Raw genomic sequence first — 15,684 nt, 5'->3', positions numbered from 1 at the left:
TGGTTATATTCCGCACATTTCTCTATCACCTGATTGATAGCGTGAATATGGTCTATTGTTGAGTAGCCTTCACAAAATCCTGCCTGGTCCTTTGGTTGACAGAAGTCTAACGTGTTCCTGATTCTATGTGCGATTACCTTAGTAAATACTTAGTAAGCAGAGCCGCTGCGGTACAAACATGTGGCGCAAACGACGAGTCGCCGTCGCGTGCTCGTGGGCCCCGCCGACCTTCTACTGAAGACAGTCAGCAGGGCGTGGACAAAGGACGACGCACGGTGCGAAAAGTATACTTTATTGATATCAACACACTTTTTTGTTAATTATTTACACAGCAAGGAGATAAACTGGTTAAACAGCAAAACAAAGGCGTAAGGCACGTTCCCACAAAACAGTAATATGTTTTTTTTCCTCAAAACATTAACAAAATCGATGGCGCCGTACCTTTGTATGCACATTACGCAAATATCACTTTTACAGCTTACGTTTCTCAACAAGAGAACAAAAAAATATCCACGAACTAACATGCACACACACACACGTAGATATATATACCTATACACCGTCTGAAAGCGGCCGTTTAGACCGTGAAAGAGGGGCTGGGTGATCCAACGATCCAACAAACGTGCATCAACGACATCGGCCTTTGTACAAGGAGGGTTGTGCCTCGTGCGCACGGGCAAAGAGAGTGCGGGTAACTGACGCTTGTAGATGTAGATATGGTTATATGTATGTACATATATGTTATTTCTGTATGTGTGTATATATAGTATTCTTATATTTGATTCTCTTTTAACAGGCTTCAGAGACCGTACATTGAGCTGAGTCGCGGCTGAAGAGCGATTCAACCACATCGGCGAACACTGCGCTGAGAGCGGAGCCCTGCAGCGGCTCGCAGAGGCCACGTGTCGCAGCACCGTCCGACGCAGAACACAGTCAGCTTCTTGCGAGAGTTCCTTATTTTTTTCTCCCTCCCTTGCACCGAAAGGAAAACGGGCGCCGCCGCTTTTTCTGAACAGTTGGCTTTGACACCTGCCCGGGCAGTGGGCGCTGGAAACACAGAACGAAGGGGCAGCGCGCGGCCGGGTTATCGATGGGGCGGTCACGGTGGTCACAGATGCGGGTGCCACCCGCGGCATCGGGCAAGACAGCGAACGGGCCGCAGACACCCATGCCACTGGGAATAAGACGCTGAAAAAAAAATAAACGTGTACACAGTAACTGATGACCTCACCTTTCTTGCCAGCGAAAAGCAATGCAGAAGGAGAGCACAGAACAAAATGATTACGCAGCTTGAAAGCGCGCTGCAACTGCCTCCAAGTTCCTTCGGCTGTCTCATGGCGGCCCTGTTTACATTAATTCACCGCAACATCGTCCATTATTTTTTTTTAATGGGCAACTCTAAAATACGCTGTTTCGAACTTTCATATGTTTCTATCCGCATCGCGGATAGGAACATATGGTCTACGGGGATAGGAACATGCGGTCTACGGCGCTTAGCGATAGACTTTAAGAACGCCGCCCACTACTGCTCTATAGTGTACGCGTTTTGTTAGTGCTCGTCTCGCTTTCTCTCTATCTCCCCCTTCCACTCTCTTTATATCCCCCTTAACCCTTCCCCCCGTGCAGGGCAGCCAACCGGAACTACCTCTGGTTAACCTCGCTGCCTTCCTCTGTATTATCTCTCTCTCTCTCTCTCTCTTGGGAGTAAACCTGCTACTCTGGAATAACGTATAGGCAATGAGAAACATAGATACCGAAAAGACGATTCTTGACAGGCTCGTGTTTGTAGCGCTCCGTTAAAATTTACTTGAATGTACATGTGACCATAAATTAGGGACATGAACAACTAGCGCCCCTAGCAGACGCACACAAGCTGGAAACAGCGGAGGTGTTCACGGTAAAGCGCCGTTTTACTTAGATGAAGTGCTTATTAGTTAAACAAAAATATTTCGAAGAAATAGAGGTCTTGCGCCACCTCCCACATGAGCAGTATTGTTTATCGCGGCCGAAAACCCGTTCTAAATTGCCTGCGAGATTTGAAGTATGGCAGCCTATGCAAACCATCAAAATTTGGAGGTCTTCTGCGAAGAAAGACAGTGTCAATTGGAATATTGCACAGTATTTACAAACTTAAATGAATCGGCTCTGAGCTTTTCGTAGTTAACAGTGCATCCCAAAACGACCGAAACGTTGTTCCGAAATTGCTCTCGATCTGCATAACACAGTCACAAGAATCAACGCTATACATAAGACTGTATATCTGTGTGAGGCGCTGTCAAACACATCTGTGAAACCGCCGAAAAAGTCACACATGGTGTCAATGTCATACAGAGGCATACAGCGTCACATGGTACATGCATAGAGTCATATGGTCAGTCTGTCGCACAATCCGGGCCCTCGACGAAGAGCAATTAAACTGCTTGCTTGTTGTCATCTGGTTGGTTTTCCACGAGCAATGCCGGCTTTTTTCTCACGGTGCCGAGAGTCAGCTCGACCCCTGCACCGGTATACGTGATTTGCCGGCTTTCCGGTTCTGTCTAAATCGTATATTATAAGCTGCATCTCACTCTGTGGAGCGTTCATACATACATACTAGTCAAAGGAACTGTCACAAGCGCGTTCCTTCTCGCTTACTTATCGCCGTCGTGTTGCAAGACAGAAGCATCCTATCGATTTTTTTAGCTTTCTACTTTAAGCCCAAGCCCGGCATCCGACATGTCCGCCGTGATTGAAGCGATGTCGTGTCATGGAGTTAACCTATCAAATTGTTCCGCTTTCATTGATTTGCACTACCCCATCACGTTTCCTTGGCATTTCTCTTGCAGCGCGTAAACTCATCAGCGCTGCCTTCCATCACCGTTACAGTGGAATCACAAGGTTATGGTTATCTGACTGCGCATGTAACCAGTATAGTTTATTTCACGCGAAATGGACATAAGCCTGGTCGAATGGTATCGCACGTACAGGCGATAGAAAATCAAGCTCACCTCAGCATAGAACGAGAATGAACTCGAATCCCTCGACCACCGCCTACTGTAAGATGTTATTGTTTCTCGCAGCTCCGTATTCACGAAACAAGTTCTGCGAGGAAGCAACTATAGCTCCCCAGGCGCGGCTAGTAAATTTAAGATTTGTACGACAGGCGTCGCTCCCTTGCAGGCTTGTTGGCCATAGCCAGAGGTTGCGTAGGTAATAAACACTGGGAGGAAAGCGACAACAAAGGAGACCGATGCTCGGCTAAGCACAACGTCACCCGACGGCGGCACGAGGCGTCCGTCGCCTAACGATCGCTGTCGGTCGGCGGCGCGTATCGGCTGGGGCGGCACGTCACATACGCGCGATCAACGAACGGTTCCGGAGCGACAGCAAGGCGCCGATGAGGAGCATTGCATGGAGTAGCCGTGTACACGACGTGCATAATTGTCGCAAGCAGGCTGCCTCTCTCGGCAGGATGCATATTGATGAGCGGCCGGTGGCCGTGCGTTGCACGGAAAGCAGCCGAGCGCGTGCCCGCTGGCGGCTGCATGCATGCATGCATGCATGTATAGCGAACGGTGGAAAACGGCCTTCAGGGCGACGACGCCGCGCCAGTCTTCGGAGCAACGTGTTGTTTTTTTCCCTACCAGCTTTTGCTTGCCTCTCGAGCGCACCTGCGGATGTTGACGAGCATCGGGGCGGACGCCTGGGTTGTCGACAGTCTATGGAATATTAATAGTTCATAAATTATAATTGCGGAGGACGGAACTCCATAGGCTCAAATGACTTTTTCATTCCTTCAACTCAACGATTGTGAACAGCAGTTGTGGGCCCCGCACTCCTCGATACGTTGACTATCATGTAATTTTGAGGCGACCCTTCTCTGGTATACTTGATGACAACTTTGAGTGACCTTCAGTGCCATCTGGAAAATCGCAACTTCTTGGACAATACCCGAGTCTTTCAGAATACGAAGGTCTCCTACAAGCTGAAGAAGCATGTAAATTGTCCGGGGCAGTAGTAGCGCCGGCGCTGCATGCACTTTATTATTGAGAATTTGTTTCACGAACTCGCTAACCTAGCAGACAGCACGTGCAGCCCACTCAAAGTAGCACTGGTCCATAAAGAGAAGGAAGAGTACGACGAGGCGTGGTGCACCTACACCAGCCACGCCTCGGTCAACGCTGTGGTATGGTGCGCGAGATGAACTCTGCGAAAACCGTCAGCACTTGTCAGAATCCAGTGCAAGTATTATATGATTGCTTGCGCGTAGAGGACGTGCTGAAGCACTAATGTACATCGTTAGTGTGGTGTACCAGCCTTCATTGTTCATCATTTTTTTTTAAATATGAACTGTAAGCAGATGTAGGCACCATTATTCGCGCCGGCTACTCCTTCTCGCAGAGCAAGCGAAACAAAAGCGCAAAAAAGTGATATGAACTAGTGACAGTCAAATAGTGCTCACATTTGCAAAGTTGTACCCACAGAAGAAAGTAGAAAGGTCACTGAATGGTATACACAGTTCCCCGAACGAATGAAAGTGGGGTTGTTTAGTATACTGTATGTGTGTTATTTATACTGTTTCTTTTTATGCTATTAGATATAATTTCCAGCAATAAAAACCGACCAATAAAAGCAGCCGTGAAGTATAGTGGCTAGAATGACGGCTGGAAATCAGCAAGATCGTTGTTTCGACCTCGTGGAGGTGTACCTGCTCGAATACATTTACTTCAATGTCATACTAGAACGAAAGCCTGACAAACGAGCACGATCGGCCCCGCTTCCTGGCTCATAACTGCTGGTCATGATAAAAACATTATTAAGAAAGTGCTGGCCGTGGTCAAGAAAAGATCCCGCGATGCTTCTAGCTCAAGACAGAAGGACACGGCGACAGGTACTACAGCGTGCTTCAGATTCTTTAGCGCTGCACACATTGCTTCAGATGGAACAGTAGCTAGCCAGACCTAGTTCCAGGACTTCATAAGTGCTGAATATATCTACTGGGTGTTACTAAGCAAGAAGTCACGGGATCGAATCCCAGCCACGGCGGTCGCATTTCGCCCATCGAAATGCGAAAACACCCGTGCACTTAGATTTAGGTGCACGTCAAAGAACCCCAGATGGTCCAATTTTCCAGAGTCCCCCACTACGGCGTGCCTCATAACCAGATCGTGGTTTTGGTGCGTAAAACCCCCATAATTTAATCTACTGGGTCTTAACGTAACTCTGTAATGGCCACATATTACCACTACAGGATATCGGTTCGTGAAAACGTATTGGCGGAAACATGAAATCCGTGATTTAAGTCCTCTGGCATTCCACTGGAAAATTGTCGCGCTATACGCACTTCATCACGGAGTGAAGGCAGTGGAAGAGCCATTGTGCTTATGCAAGATTTGCAAGCACTGGGCTCAGGGCATCCAACACTTGAACTGCGCTTCGAGCGAAAGCGCTAAGACTCTCTGGATACGAAGCCTTTATGGCGTCAACGTGCGGGCAATCCAGCAAAGTAATTGTTTACATCCGCACAGAACTGACTTACATCCCCCACTCAGTGCAGCCTCATGATGGAAACCAATACGTGTGTCTCCGCATTACAAAGAATAAAGTGGCCTTCACCCTTATCGGCGCCTACATATCCCCATATAGTCGGTTCGACGGCGACCGATTGCGAGACATCCTGACGGCGACTACTGGACCCTGGATTATCACAGGAGATTTTAATGCTCATCACTTGGCTTGGGGAAGCTCCAGAATGGATTCCAGGGGCCGGAAACTTGTGGAATTTGCTTCCGACCATGAACTTAGCATTATGAACGATGGCAGTCCGACGTACTTGCGTGGTGCGAACTATAGCAGTTGCTTAGACTTGACCTTGGTGTCACGGCAACTTGGTCAAAATGTTCGATGGTTCTCTGACATCGAGACTCATGGTAGTGACCATATTCCCACCTACTTAAGTATCACTGGATTTGGAAGCTTCTCCTCTTGTACTTCCCGACAAGCATATATAAGGTGGTCAACGTATAAGACAAAGGTGGAAGAGGCATGCAAAGAAGGATTTACCGGCACCATTGAAAACCTTATTACAAGTGTACTGGAATCATCTAAGTACACATTTACATCTGCGAAAAAACGTACGGATTTTGACATGGAACTTGAGCGACTTCAAACGATTCGCAGAAGAGCCGAGAGGCGATACAGGCGCACGAAGTCAATTCATGACCTTAGAGTCGCTCGACGTATACAGAAGAAAATCCAACGTCGTATGGACAGGTTGGAGGAACAACGGTGGAAGACGTTCTGCGAATCACTTGACCCCCGCAAGCCTCTGTCTATCATATGGAGGACGGTGCGCGGCCTTGGCTCGTCTCCACAGCAACGACACCCATTCTCAGCCCTAGCCCTCCATCAAGGCCGCTCACAGGTCGATATAGCCGAAGATTTCTGTGTGAAGATTGCGGGCAGTGTGGTCACCATCAATAGTGAAATTCTGGGTGAGGTTCCTGCGACACGCTTCCCAGAATTGAATGTGTCCTTCTCACTTGAGGAATTGGACGCTGCTCTGGCCTCATGCAGGCGCTCATCGTCGCCAGGACCAGATGGCATCACCTACGCTGCTTTATGCCACCTAGGTGAAGATGGCCGAAGCAGACTGCTGGAATGTTATAACCAGTCATGGAATGATGGCGTCGTTCCTGAGCGGTGGAAGTCCAGCCGCTTGATACCACTCCTGAAGCCTGGAAAGTCGCCACTTGACCTAGCGTCCTACCGACCCATTGCGCTGTCCAGCTGTGTTGGGAAGGTCATGGAAAGAATGATTCTCACCCGTCTAGAATGGTATCTTGAGCGCCACAACGTATACCCCGATGCCATGGCTGGTTTTAGAAGAGGCCGTTCCTCTATTGACAACGTCATCGACCTAGTCTCGTCTGTACAACAGGAAAAACACCACAAGCGTATATCGGTTGCACTATTCCTCGACGTCAAAAGCGCCTATGATAATGTAACGCATGAAGCCATCCTTGATGCCCTGGAAAATAATGGAATAGGTGGACGCATGTTTCGGTGGATTCGGAGCTATCTATTCAAAAGATCCTTCTTTGTGCACAGTGCAGATGGCCGAACTGCTGACCATTACACTTACCGTGGCGTCCCTCAGGGTGGGGTTCTTAGCCCCACTTTGTTCAACCTTGCAATCCTTGGCCTTGCCGACGTTCTACCACATACAGTAAACCTTTCCATATATGCTGACGACATATGCATATGGGCCTCGGCAGTTACACGTCTCCAGGTGCGTGCACGGCTCCAAAAAGCAGTGACCCTAACATCATCGTACCTGCGTGCGCAAGGCCTCAGCATTTCGACCGAGAAGTGCGCCTTAGTCGCCTTTACCCACAAGCCCATGACCTGGTACCCCATTTCTATTGACCACCAACCAATTTCCTACGCAAAAACTCACCGATTCCTAGGCGTTATTATAGACAGAGACCTTTCATGGAGCCCCCACATCACATATTTGAAGAAGAGGCTTACTTCTATCTCCCATATACTAAGGTTTCTCGCCGGTAAAACGTGGGGCACATCCGTGGCATCTATGCTTCAACTATACAGGACGCTCTTCCTAGGATACTTGCGATACAGCACACCAGTGCTGTCCAATGCTAACAAAACTCACATCCATGTCCTACAGAGCATTCAAGGCCAAGCCCTTCGAACATGTCTGGGGCTACCTCGAAATGCTTCAACCGTGGCAACAATTGCCACCGCGAGAGACCACCCAATAAGGACCTATATAGATATCGACGCGCTCCGGGTGCATGTTCGCCATATATCCAGAGTCCCTGACCACCATCTCGCTCGATTGCCTGAGAAAAGACCCAGGGCAGCGTTCTCCAGATCAATTGCGGCTAACCGGCACTCTTTGTCTTTGAGGCACTCACCCGCAACAAGAACGCCATCCCCTATGTGGTGCTTGAAGAAGCCTCCTGTGTACCTTGCTGTTCCAGGAATAGTGAAGAAAGCTAGCCTGACCACCGCGGCTCTCAAGCAGATCACATTGGAACTTCTGCATTGTTCATACTCTAACCGAATTCATGTTTACACGGATGGTTCCGTCTCGGAAAATTCTACGGGCGCCGTTGTTCTACCATCTCAATCGGTCGTCATCAAGTTTAAGACATCACACGTAACGACATCTACAGGCTCTGAACTGGCCGCTCTTCGCGCTGCTGTCGAATACATTGAAAAAGAACCGCCCAACAAATGGGCAATATTTTGTGACTCGAAAGCAGCCCTCCAGAGCTTGAGAAGTTTACGACGTGGCAATTATGCACAGCTGGTGTCACAAATCCACGAAACCTGCCATTGCGCTTCTGAAAGAGGACATAATATCATATTTCAGTGGCTGCCGGGACATTGTGGCATCGTTGGTAATCACCTCGCCGATGACGCTGCCCGACGTGCCCAGGCTGGCTCACCGACACTCCTTATACCTTTATCCAGAGTCGACGCTGCAAGAGAGCTTCGCAGTCTCGCTCGTACAATCACGTTAGGTTGCTGGAATACACCTCAGAACTCTAAGTGTCGTTTACACATCCTCGACCCATCACTGAAACTTACATTACCAGCGAACCTACCACGACGTGACGCAACACTGCTGTGTCGGCTGTGGGTAGGAGTAGCATTCACCAACTCCTACAGCTATCGTATTGGAATGGCGGATTCACCAATGTGCGCTACGTGCAAGTGTGAAGAGACCATCAGTCACCTTCTGTGCCACTGTTCTCGCTTCGATAATCAACGCGAGACTCTCCAGTGTGCCTTAAATAGACTGGATGACAGGCCATTTACGGAAGCGAAGATCTTGGGGGCCTGGCCTCATAGTTCATTGGCCCATAAAGCAGTTCGAGCGCTTTTTCGCTACCTGAGGGCAACAGACTTGAGTGCCAGACTGTAGACATCCTACACCTAAGTTCTCTCTCTCCCCCTTTCACTCCCCATTCCCCTCCCCACGTGTAGGGTAGCAAACTGGACTCAATCTAGTTAACCTCCCTACCTTTCTGTCTTCCCTTCTCTCTCTCTCTCTCTGTAATGGCCAAACCATGACAAGGCTGTGTGAAAATTCAGAAGCACCAACCTGTAATTCCCCCCCCCCCCCCAAAAAAAAATCTTTTGATTCAAGACGAAAGACAAAAATCCTTTTTCAGTAGAAGTTAATTTCCCTAACACCGCGAGAACAAACGACGACACCGAGAAAACACGAAAAACAATAGTGTTAGGGAAATGAAACCAACTAGGTCAATTGAACCTACAGTAAACGTTATAGTCCCTGCTCTAACTTTAAGAATCATGAGCACATTTGATCTTCATATAAAGAAGCAAGTATGCATGGCAGTGGCTTCATGAACTGTACAACTTGCATATTACTGCGCGGGCAGGTCCTTCAGATTTCCCACGCGGGACATCACATGCAATACGCCGCAACTGTTGTCACCAGTGGCGGATTTAAGTTGCCTTGGAGTTGTTTTTGTTTGTTTGTTTGTTTCTGGGCGGGGGGGGGGAGCTCTTGGAGACATTTACTAACCTAGTTACTTAAACTGCTGGTGCAGTGGGCGAATGTTTATATTGATTTTACGGGTGTTTATCTTGGTGCAGCCGCTTAATTCCTGCTCAAGCCTACAGCGTGCGACACCTGACAGCGATAAGCAATCCGCGAAAGCCAAACTACCAAGAACCGCCGCACAGGCTATCAATTTGCCTCGCCAAGCCTAACCCAAATAGCGTCCCGAATGTAGCGGATATACCTCGAAGGAACGTGACGTATGTTATACTTATGAGCGTGAGTGGCCATTACACGCGTCAAAATTAGTTCGTTCGCTGCGTGGTTGATGGTGCATTTGCGACGTTTCTTTTTTTCTTTATTTCGTTAATTTTGACGATGTCCCTTTAAACGTGGAAAGAGCCACAAAAAAGGTAGCGCTACAAAGAACTGAAATTGATGTTTACAAAATGCACTCCAGAAATACTAATGACACAGCAGCTGTAATCAATAAAATAATTAGTTAATAATTACGAATTACTTTACACTGGAGGACACAAACGCTCCTGCATGGATGTTGCCATTCTTCAGGCGACTGCTAACATATTGGTTGTTTTTCTTTAGTTTGAACAGATGTTTTCTAACTATCGCATGGCGCATATAGCGCAATTCGGCCTGTTTGGGTGAATTAGTTGGACCGAGAAGTCAATTTGTCAAGCAAGTAAAGTCCGCCGCTTTGGCTAATCCATACGAAGAGTTCGAACCGCGCTCGAACCACGCGGTATTAGAAAAAAGAAAGACGAAAAACTTGTTCGAGCCACACACACACACAGACGCACACGCATGCACACATTGGTGCCTTATACTGATGCGTCAAAGTAAAAGGTCACCGTATCGACTGTGTCAGACGCCTATGTGAACAAACGTTTGCTAAACTGTTCGTCGCATGGCGCCGTGTCGGTAGGTTCGTGTTGGGGCCAATACCCCGCAGGTGCCGCAGTTGTTACGGACACAAATGGTTCAGACGCAGCAAACGTGTTTGGGTGACGGTCAGCAGCGAAAAAAGATAGACGGACTTTGTGCAATTCCCGCCCATGCATAAATGCGTCGCTGCTGGTCGTAATCATAGCCTAACGTTAACTCGAATCCAGTCGTAGCTAACAACATACTGCATTTCTTGTTTCTGCGAAGCCGGAATAGACACATACGGGCATTTTTATGTCGTTAAATGCTTATAAGGAGATGTTGGATTATTCAGGTGGCGTATGCATTTCGTCCTACGCTTGAGCGAAGAGCGCTAATTAGCCGATGACAATTTCAAACGGCACCTCCTTTCAGACATGCGGCTTACAAACTCGACTGCCCACGATGGGATAGTGCAAAGTGGAGGCTGTGCAAAAATGTAACTGCACAACACTGCTAGCCGCACACGACTTAGTAAGGATGCCAGGCCCATGTTCAACCAAAACGTTGCAATGAAATGCGGCTGCGCGTTTTACGATCTTTGTGGAAAATAGCGAAATCATGAACGCTATTAAGATCACCATGTCTCTTCTCACGCGTGCCACATGCATGTCCAAGGCACATACGTCTCTAACGTATGGTTATGTGCAATAATGTAATTATGCGTAAAAGCCCTCATTTTGGGAAGGCTGTGAGCCTCCGAAAGTTGCCTTTCATTGCAGCACCATCTTAAAAATCATAAGTGGAACTAACTAACTAACTAACTAACTAACTAACTAACTAACTAACTAACTAACTAACTAACTAACTAACTAACTAACTAACTAACTAACTAACTAACTAACTAACTAACTAACTAACTAACTAACTAACTAACTAACTAACTAACTAACTAACTAACTAACTAACTAACTAACTAATTAACCAACTAACTAACTAACTAACTAACTAACTAACTAAGTGGAAAAACCTATCCTTTGACGGACCTAGTACATTTATAACTTTAGTAATAAAACAGGCAGTCGCTCTGATATAATATATGCCTACGTAATATACGTAAAAACGCGACATTTTCCCCTGTCTGGTGTTTCACAGATGTTTCCATCATTATTATTAAAAGAAGATATTTGCTTTCCTAACGCGAGCATTCCCTCTGTGTAACTGACCCGCAACAAAAAATATGCCCTCACTCACAGCATATTCCCTAAAGTATAGGTGAGACGATCCCGCTGAAACACTCCTTACATTGGCAGCGCACTCTTCCTTGGCGCACTAGTGAGGTCGTGTAGGTGCTTGCAATGATGACAATATTACAAGGCGAGATTAAGATTCAGCCAGCTTTATAGTGTCCTGCGCGATAACTTACTTTATTTTAACCAAGAAAAGTCATTGTACCAGCGCTTTCGTGAAGTCATTCTGGTGTCGTCAGAAAAAGCATTCTAGCTGCCTTTTTAGGGAATTGGTGTTGGTTAGTCTGAAAAACACATAGGATATATACTTTAATAGCAGCCATATATGAAGCTATAGGAGGAGAGCCCAGAGGTTCCAACACTGGCTCCGCTGTTTTCATCGCCGATACGTGCAGGGCTGAGTCAGGCGTACCCGACCGTTCTGCTACCTAAACGAAGCAATGAGACAGTCGGATAGCACTTTGTGCCGAAGATAAAAGAACACCTCTCTCCTCCCCTTTTTCCTCCCAAGCTCTCTTCTTATCCCACGTCGCCCCGTTTTTCTGCTATTGCGGAAAAAGAAAAAGGCAGCAAGGAAGAAGCACTTACCAGCGTGACACATAGCCAAGTGAAGGAGAGTCAGCTTCTGTTTTTGCGTCTGCGAAACGAATCACAGAGAGAGAACGTAAGGGAGTAGAAATAGAAATACATAAAGTGATTTAGTCACGAAAATATCGCAGCAAATGGGGACGACAGCAGCACAGGCATAGTAGATCCACGATACTTTTACTGGAATATTTCTCATTCGGAATCCATCTCTTTCTCCCGCGTCCTTTAGTATCGGCGATGCTTTGATTTGGAGAGCGGCGCTTCTGCGAGAACAAATCGCAGTACTTGACATCATTTCATTGTTCGAGCTCTCTCTTTTCTCAGAAAATGTTTGATAACACTTGGTTAAACAAGAAAAAGAACACTTGCTACAAAGGAATTCTTGACAGAGCGAGGTCGGAGGGCAGAATTTTCTCAAAAAAAAACAAAAAAACTTGTAACACTTTCGAACCAAGCTGTCTACTCCGACGATTTTGACGCCAGGAAGAACGCTTCACAAACGTACAACGTGCTTCACGTGCACGCCTATTTCGGCGGCAGATAATGGGAAAGCTGAAATAACGCAGGCGGGTAAAAGCAGATTGTTGCCAGTTTATATTAGCGTACATTTAGCTCACCCAATTTCTTTTTACTTAAACCTGCATGGAAATCCCAACTAGCTTGCCTAACGACATGCTGTTTAGACGACGCGCTAACCCTACCGTGTTGAGTCCATAAAATATGCTCGGTTAGCAAGAAAATTAATTAAATTAAAAGCTGGAAGTGTTCCTGCTGCCTCTATGGTCCGTATTAGACTACAGAGTTCATAATAGACTACGAATCGTTCACTGACCGTACTGGTTTGTCATGTGGCGGTTCTGTCACGGCTGTGCTCTGGTGTACTGATGATGCATCACTCTGAGTACATCCTGCGTCACCGCTGGGCATCACAGCGTGGGTAACGGCGATTTCTTTTGAATCTCTTTCGACAGTAATGCAAGTCGTTTTGAGTTTAGATTACGCGTTGAACGACGACACTTGTAGAGAACGGCGTTCAGTTTCATCACTTTCTATTGCCACCCGTGGATGCGTGAGGAATGCCATACGGGATCTAGCTTGGGATCTTGAATTTAAGGCTACAGGCGAGTGACGCCGATTCTTCTACCTTCCTGCCCACTGTCCTGAAAATTCTCGCCCTCTCGCTTTCTCGAAAACGAAGACTTAGTATATTCGATTCAGGTTAGGTTCAAGTACCAGATACACAACACAGTACAAACACCATTGCACTCCAAAGAGACACGGAATATATGTCACAGTGGCCATTACCTTAACGTAATAACATGCGCATATTTGACTAAACCACACGCGTTTTTTTAATAACTGAGTTGGTAGAAGAGGTGATGGTGGCTTTTTCTCGCTCAGCCAAACAATGCGTACCAAGCTTAAGTAGCTAGGCTCAAAAAAGCACGCGAACAATACATAACATTAAAATAAAATTTCAATAAAAGTCGGAACGCGCTAACGCTATAGTTTACAAAAAGCCCAAATTACCCATTGCAAGTCGCAGTCACAACAAACAATTTGCACAGCAAAGAGTGACAGACAGTAAGAATGAAGTGAAGACAAAAATGCAGCGGTCGCTCACTGTTCACATCTAGCTAAGTAAGCACGGTATATACGATATAATATACACGAGGGTAAAACACGAGCTGTATTAAGATGAAGAACATTTTAGGCCCACTTTATGACTACTTTTTCAGCGCGCAATTGCAACCAGCGTTAAAAGCTTTTGAAGCAGCGCGAAATAGGCTGAACGGGGAGCTAAGAAAATGGAAATCGCGTACTACGCGAAGATTGTTCTCAGCACGTATTTTCCAAAGGCCGCCAGATATGTGCTGCCTCGAAAGTAATATGCAAAGGGTGTCTGAAAAGTAATTTTGCAGTGAGGAAATAAACAAAGATGTGATGACACTTGTGAATGCCATCGCAGTTTCGCGTGCGATATGAGAGCGCACAAGCTTGTAGTTCACATGATGAGTTCTGCGGGGTGCACCTTCAAAGGACGGCTGTACGGCAACAATGCTCGCACACTGCAGGAGTTACAAGACAGCCATTACCCAGCACAATGCACCGACAACTCCGGCGATACTCCACCGAGTCTTCAGCAATATTAATTCAGCGTCGTGTGCTGACATGTCTTTAAGCCGATGGGACACATTTTCAGCATGTCCTGCAGTGACAACTTTACTGCCGCAAGTAAAACTTCAAATTTTAATATCACCATTTTCACTGCACAGTTACTTTTTGGACACATTTTATAGGGTACTAGGTCACATAAATAAACGGGCCTGCCCCTATAAAATAAATTACAAGGCTACGAAATTTACTGTTCGCGATCTTGCTTATAATTTCAACAGACATTTCAATAATATTGACCTGCCGGCAAGCGCTGTCTGTTCATGCAGAATAATTTATCTAGCAGCTAAGTTGAGAGCCTCTTTATCGCACCGGCAGATGATTTTAGAATTTTGATAAACCTAAATAATGGAAAATATGAAGTTGCCCATGATTTATGAACGAAGTCATTAAGATATGTGTAAGACTATTTGCTGCCTTGGACTAGTATATCGAACCTTGCTTTATAATGGGGATTTTTGCCTAGTGCTATGAAAAGAACAAAAGTAACTGGACTGCGTAAAGATGATACAAATTTAGTGACGAGCCAGATAAAAAAAATATACTGCTCATTTTTATCTAAAGAATTTGAAACAATGATTTTCTGGCAAGTGACAATTTTTTTCACCTTTAATAAAAGTTCAATTATTTTCTTTGTTTCCGGGAGCGACAGTAAACTAAAACGGAATTGCTTACGCTAGAAGAAAATATGTACTTCAAAGCTTTGACAAACGTTTCATACTTTGAGTTCATACATTTCCCCTTTGATCGCACTACAATAATAGAGTAACTGTTGAAATATGGCCTTCGCTGTGTGCTGCCAAGAAATGGTGAAATCCTACTTACGCAGAAAATGCAGTTTACCCTCATCGAGTTTTATCAATGATTTCTTCTTTCTGTGTGAGGTGTAGTACCACAAGGCAGCGTATTTAGATCTTTGTTTCCTAATGTTCGCATAAACGACATATTATATAGATAAGACAACAACGTTTATTCTGCTGTATATGCAGATGAAATGGATATTTTGATGTCTGGATGAAATGTTAACGGTTTGGATAAAGTATGAATCATTATACTTGATATATATATATATATATATATATATATATATATATATATATATATATATATATATATATATATATATATATATATTATCACTTTCTGATCATGAGGCACGCCGTAGTTGAGGACTCCGGAAATTTTGACCACCTGGGGTTCTTTAACGTGCACCTAAATCTAAGTACACGGGTGTTTTCGCATTGCGCCCCC

The 15,684-nt window shown here is 45.9% G+C and overlaps 1 protein-coding gene across 1 annotated transcript in view; it reads right to left on the bottom strand.

Moving 5' to 3' along the window:
• Window positions 1–276: 276 nt before the first annotated feature.
• LOC126545491 (neural cell adhesion molecule 2-like) overlaps window positions 277–15,684 on the bottom strand; it is a 613,769-nt gene continuing 598,361 nt past the window's right edge. The window contains exons 16-17 of the mRNA XM_050193381.2: window positions 12,259–12,307; window positions 277–1,188 (exon numbers count right to left, since the gene is read on the bottom strand). The gene's annotated coding sequence lies outside the window, so the exon portion shown is untranslated. The remainder of the gene's footprint in view (window positions 1,189–12,258; window positions 12,308–15,684) is intronic.

This window comes from Dermacentor andersoni, chromosome 1 (assembly GCF_023375885.2).
Source record: "Dermacentor andersoni chromosome 1, qqDerAnde1_hic_scaffold, whole genome shotgun sequence".
NCBI lineage: Eukaryota > Metazoa > Arthropoda > Arachnida > Ixodida > Ixodidae > Dermacentor > Dermacentor andersoni.
This window is presented reverse-complemented; position numbering and strand designations above follow the sequence as displayed.